The sequence below is a fragment of the Odontesthes bonariensis genome, chromosome 14, assembly GCF_027942865.1.
Source record: "Odontesthes bonariensis isolate fOdoBon6 chromosome 14, fOdoBon6.hap1, whole genome shotgun sequence".
In the NCBI taxonomy this organism is placed as follows: Eukaryota; Metazoa; Chordata; class Actinopteri; order Atheriniformes; family Atherinopsidae; genus Odontesthes; species Odontesthes bonariensis.
The window spans coordinates 11085080-11091570 of record NC_134519.1 but is presented as its reverse complement, the minus strand read 5'-3'; the positions used below and the strand labels follow the sequence as shown (position 1 = coordinate 11091570).

At 38.2% G+C, this 6491-nt stretch overlaps 1 long non-coding RNA gene across 2 annotated transcripts; it reads right to left on the bottom strand.

The window, feature by feature from the left end:
* Positions 1-4580: 4580 nt before the first annotated feature.
* Positions 4581-6491, bottom strand: LOC142398715 (uncharacterized). 2 transcript variants are annotated; one of them, XR_012772813.1, is made up of 4 exons: positions 6280-6491; positions 6080-6191; positions 5390-5978; positions 4581-4908 (listed from the first exon to the last, which is right to left on the bottom strand). It is a non-coding gene; the product is annotated as an uncharacterized LOC142398715 (long non-coding RNA). The 2 variants fall into 2 exon arrangements; XR_012772812.1 differs by having other exon boundaries at positions 4581-5978.

The following is a 6491-nucleotide window of genomic DNA, read 5'->3' as shown; positions in this document are numbered from 1 at the left end:
GGTTCTCTGAGAGATTGTCGCTGCTGTCTGTGAGCTCCTTGTCTGCAGATAAATCCTCCTGAAGGTTGAAGACAAATGTGCTGCCGTTTCGTATTATTTACATCATAACTCTGAAGAGACGAGCTGTGACAGAAGTCTAAAGTCTTACCTGGGATTGCGCTCTCGTTTCAAAGGGCTTTGGGGATTTTTTTAAACATCCCACTCAAAATCCCACTTGACTCCTGTACAGAAAAGATCACATCAAAATCATCAAAAACCACTGATCCATGCGGGTTTATCTCCGTGCATACTGACACATCACGTTTATGGGAGGGTAGATTTGACAAATATTACCTTGTTATTATTTGAAAGATCGTCTTTGCTTCCTGAGAGCTCTCTCTGAGCTGACAAATCCTCCTGAAGGTCATAAAAAAAAAAAAAGAACTTGATTAAGTGATTTATGTTTATTATTATTTAATTTTATTTTTTAAATCAAAACTGTTTGAAGTGAACAAAACAAGGCGCTAAACAAATACCTGAGACGGTGCCTTTCCTCCACTGGGTTTTGGGGACTTTTTAAACATTCCAGTGAACATTCCTCCGGACTCCTTGAAGGGAAAAAGTCCCATAAAAATGAGGTTGTTGCGTCTGCATTAGTCTCAAAATGCAAATAACAGATCCTTTGTGTTCTGAACTGCTGCAGCGGTCGGACGGACAGGCAGGGATTTAGTGACGCACGGTTGCCAGCACTTCTTCTAAATGGCTGATGCAGGCAGGTTTGTGCTCCCAAACAAACACAAAACAAAAACTGTCCATTCAGTGACCCAAGTTCAGCACAGTAACTGTGGCTGAGGCCAACAGCACGAGGCTTCTTTCAGTGAGCAACACGGTCTCCATGCATCATGGTTTTATTATCACACGCAAACTTTCCACCCATAGCCAGTTTTTGGGATCCAACAGTTGACATTTATTTTGGGTCGTGCTGAGTTTTCTTTCCTTTAGATTGGGTCAGTGCAGTTCAATATGTCAACCCTCTAAAGCGATTTAGAGCAATATGCAGGGAATTTACTAAAGAACTTCTGAGCTTAAACAGCAAACTAAAAAAAATATTAAAATAAATCAATGAGTACTATCATTCTTACATATTAATGATTATCATCATTTTTTTTATCTCATCAAATCAAAATCAAATCAAATTTATTTGTATAGCACATTTCATGTACAAACAGTTCAAAGTGCTTTACATAAAATAAAAGCATTGCAGCAGGGAGTGCAAGAAGCATTAAAAATACATAAAATAATATAAAGAGAAACAAATAAAATCATTTAAATGAATTTAAAATCAGGCAACAGTCTAGATAAGTTAAAAGATATTTCATGCATAGACACATGAGAAAAGAAATGTAAAATGTAAAAGTAAATGACATATATTTGGGTCTCCTTTTGTATTTTCCAGCAGAATAATTCAACATAACCGTTACTTGCAACCTTGATAGTTGGAAAATCTTGAGTTTTTTTGGGTTGGTATTGTGGTTGTGACCTGGTTCAAGTCTTTAATTTTACTCTGGTTTCTCTTTTTTAAGATGTGAACTCTGACTGATGCACTGTCGGTTTTATCAGTTATTTCTTTAACAAAAAAAAGCTTGAATCAAGGATCCCAACACTGTGATTTGTATTTTATCAACATGACCGTTTAACGATGACTCACCTTTGTGTTGGTGGTGGGCTCAGTTAGATTGTCGTTACTGGCTGGGAGCTCCAAAAGGTCCTGAAGCACAAACAAGCCTCTTTACTGAAAGAACACCTTAATATCATTTGCATATGAGGCAGGGATCTTCTTGGGGGATCTCTCACTGTGAAAATGTATAACAGAGGATATGCTTTCACCTGTGAAGGCCTGCGGACATGTCCTGGTCGGGGGGATCGCTTCAGTATCCCACCAAACACACCCGATTTATCTTGCAGAGAAAAGCACAGAAAATACTTCATTTTCACACCCAACTTATGCATGAAAACAAAATGTATGTATGAAAACGGTGGACTCACCTTTGATGCCTTATTGTCTGTTAAACTGTCACTACTGCCAGACAGTTCGGGGTTTTGTAGCGACATGGTGCCCTGTTGGCACAAAAAGGGTTTAATGCCTCAGTGTTGTTTGGCAGCATTCGTAGAAGAAGAAGATACATAATTAATAGCTGTTATAAATACAGGACATTTGCATCTAAATAAAGAGAAAATCTGAATGAGACAATGAGACATAAAGCAAAGTGGAACACACACGTTACGTTTTCTGTGAGCTGTATTTAGCGACACACATTTACATAGAGCACAACAATGTCTCAATGCTAAAAAATATTTGTGTACATTTTTGTTTCAGCTCTTGCTGAAGTTTAAAATTCATATAAAAAAAAATCATTTTGAAGCCGAGTACAGTCAATTCTACATGTGAATACCAACCTGCGGCTCGCCCTCTTTGGGAGATTTGTTCGTCTTCTTAAACATTCCTTTCAACAATCCTCCTTTGTCCTGGAATATTGATTATAATGTCAGCCTGTCTGCTGAAGACTGATTTAATCAGGCATTAGTTGCTGTCGTTGCTCTTTGAAAGCTCTCCGTTTACTGATAAACTGTCCTGTAATGTCAACACAAAGTTTATTAAAGTTAAAGTAAAAACACATCATTCTAATTTAAATGTCTCTGTCGGTTTCTTAAGATGTACTGGAACAAATAATAAAAAAGCTTTTCATGGGAGCCAATATTTTACGAGTGTAGAAGTCAGATCCATGAGACTATCTGTTGTAATGTAATCTACTGCAACTACAAGGGGCTGAAATGGCTCCAAATATCAGCAAATTCAACTGGAACCACTTTTCAGATCAGAAACTGCATTAAAATAGATTCAACCACAGATAAAAGGAGACATCTGTACAGACTCATGGCGTCATTTGTCATAAATATCAACTCTTTTGTGTAGTGGCTTGTTTCTAGTTTGGAGGTAGAAGCAAAGATGGTTATATCAAAGTGTCCCCTGTGCTTTGGCGGATGGTTCTGCACTCTTGGACGACTTCTTGAACATCCCATCAAATAACGCCGCCTTTTCCTGAATGGAAAGTACAAAAAAAAGAGACATTGAAAAAGTAAAAGTAATATTCTAAAAATAAGTATACATAATCAGAAAAACACAAAGGTACTTGAAGCTGGTTTCATGTCTAAAGGAAATTTAGAGAGACTATTATATTTACATCTCAGGTTAAAACTATTGTGTAAAAGGAGACAATGCAGCAACACCCTCTTCAGCTTGTAGCAGTTCAGTTAAATAATCTTTCTTTTCCCATTTCAAGGCATTTTTTTAGCTGCTAAAGATAGTTTGTGATGTTTCAGAAAAATTGGGCAAACAGTTGAGGACATTATTTATTGTGTCTTCTTAACCAGCTTATAATCTATTGTTTTGTACAGACCAAGCCTTGTACATTAGACTATCCACAGATTGGCTAGAAAATGTGTGAAATATCCCTGCAAGATGACCACAACAAAGAAAATCAAGCAAAAAAAGGTTTAAAACAATTCAAATGTGGCATAAATTGACAAAAAAAAAAACACCTGAGATGCAAAATGACCACAAAGACCCACTGGTTAGAAAAAAGCCATTAAAAAAAAGACAAAAAAAAAAACATACAAAAAGATGGAATATGACAAAAATGAGACACAACATGACCAGAATTGGAGGCAAAATGATCAAAAAAAAAAATCAAAAACAGCCAGAAAAATCTACCAAACAACCATTAAGATAAACAAATGACTAAAGAAGACCCAACCATGAAGAGTTGTAAAATGACCCCAAAGAGATTATCATTATTATCTCTGTAATGATCTTGCTCTGTTGTGGCAGGTTTAAAACAATTCGAATGTGGCATAAATTGACAAAAAAAACAGACAAAACAACCACTTGAGATGCAAAATTATGCAAATGCAACACAAGGTGAGCCAATTAAAACAAATAAAAAAAAAACATAAAAAGATGGAATAACAAAAATGAGACACAACATGACCACAAATGGAGGCAAAATGACCAAAATGGCAGTCAAAAATGTGCTAACAACCATAAAGATAAACAAAGAAGAAACAACCATGAAGAGTTGTAATATGACCCCAAAAACATTATCATAATAATCTCTGTAGTCTCTGTAGTAGCACAACAGCAGGGGGGGGGGGCTTTGGTATACCTGTGCCCTGGGCTCAGTCGTTTCAAAATTCGCCCCTGCTCACTTCGTTTGACCAACTGCTTCACATATTTCACACCATGAGGTCAGCATTATTGGAAACACCCAGCAGTATTATGCACACAATATGTGGTGGGAGATGGTATTTACTCTTACACCTGTAATTGGTTATTAGGGCCATGTTGACTCATAATCACGGTGAGAAGCAATCCGTGATTTAAATTCATAGCTGTCGTTTAAAGTGGCCCTACGCTGAGCTATAGAGGGAGAATGTAGAATAAAACTATACCTCTGCACTCGAGTCTCACAGGTAGACGTGAGAGTGCACAAATACGGTTAAGCGACTTCAAGAAGACAAAAGTGAGCTATAAAGTTACTCACAGAAACGCTTCCTCCTCCATCACACTCCAAATCCAGGTTATCATATCGATCCTGTCAAAACAGTCATTTCTGAAGGTATTAACGGCTGTTTGACACATTCACCTTCACAGTAGACATTTTCAACCGGCTAACGTTAGCCGTTATTTCAAAATTCAACCGTTCACTCACCGTTAAGTCGGCTACTCTGTCTTGGTGTAATGTAAAGTTTTGTTTAGTTTTTTTTTCCCACCGGCTATCCAACGTTTGCGGACAAATATAAAGGTTTCAGGTGTCAGTAGGAGTTTACGTCCCCGTGTTGGTACAGTCAGCTGTTTTCACCCTCCCTGCACTGTCAATAAATAAACAAAAAAAAAAGGAATCAGACTTGAGATCAGGGACCCGTTGCACAAAAGTAGGATAAGGGATTAAGCGGGGATATGTTGGCCATCCTGGATCAATTTATCCGTGATCCAGTTGCACAAAAGTGGCATAGAGGGAAGTGGGATATGTTCAGACATAAGTTACCATGGAGATTTATTCTGTGAAGCTAGCCTGCTCCAGACCAGGCTAAATTCCAGGATCTATTTAATCTCATTCCTTATCTCAGTCAGCGGTCGCCACAAATGGAAACCAATATTTATTCCACTGCCTAGAACATTTTGTTAAAACATTTAACTATACCCACTATCATTATTGAAACATTTGTGATCATTAATTACAATCATTTTAGATAACTGATGATTTTAGATGAACCACTAGATAATTTAGTTTCCCACAGACTACACATAAAATACATCACCATATAAATATAAATACACATTAGAGAGTACCATGATGTTCCTTTATTGAACAAGGATGAATCAAAGCAAGTAAACCATCAGCTCCTTTCAAAACTGAAGTCACACAGTGCTCTACAAGACAAAAAGCACAGAATCAAAGCATGCAGTTTGAGACAAACTGTTTGTAAAAATGGGCTATACAAATAAAATTGCCTTGCCTATACAGCACAAAAACCTAACAAAAATTCCTCTGCCATTGCAGGCCCAACTTAAATCAACATGCATATTAATTGAAATAATTTAACACATATTGGTCTCTGACCAGCCGACCACAGTCGTCATCCGGGAAGATGGCAGGATTGTCCCAGTCTATGAGAGCTGGCACTCTGGGGGCCCTCTCCTTTCTCAGGCAGGCCACATTGTGGAGGACAGCACAGGCCACAATGATATCACATGCCCTGTCTGGGCTGACTCTCAGGTGGGTCAGACACTGATAGTGTGCCTTTAGTAGGCCAAATGTCATTTCTATCCAGGCCCTTGTTCTGACATGGGCATGGTTGTGTGCCAGTTGCAAATGGAGTGAGCAGAAAAGGCTGGCAGGCATACCCTCTGTCACCCAGCAATACACCCAGGAATTTACCTGTGAATACAAAATGTTACCATCACAACCTCATAAGTAGTGACAGTCTTAACACAGCCATGATGTTAAAAGTGGTTATCAATAGAGGTTCTGTGGCTCACCTTGTGATGGGCGCCGATAGATCTCTGAGTTCCAAAACACTCGGGAGTCGTGGACCGAGCCGGGCCACTTTGCCACAACATTACTGATCAAATAGTCAGCATTGCAGACCATCTGAAATGATAAGATGTTAAACCAATTAATGCACATCACAGGCAATGTACAGTGTTCATTAATTAACTTTATCAAAAGTCATGTTCACCTGTACATTGATGCTGTGGAAGTTTTTCCTCTTCACAAAATCCCCCTCATGGCCACCTGAGGGGGATTTTATTTTGATGTGTGTGCAGTCCACTGCACCAATGACATTGGGGAAACCTGTAATACGATGCAATGAGTATCTTACTCTGAATGTTAACATTGTAATTGTAACTGTAATTTAAAAAAAAATAAAATCTTGCCTGCAATCCTATA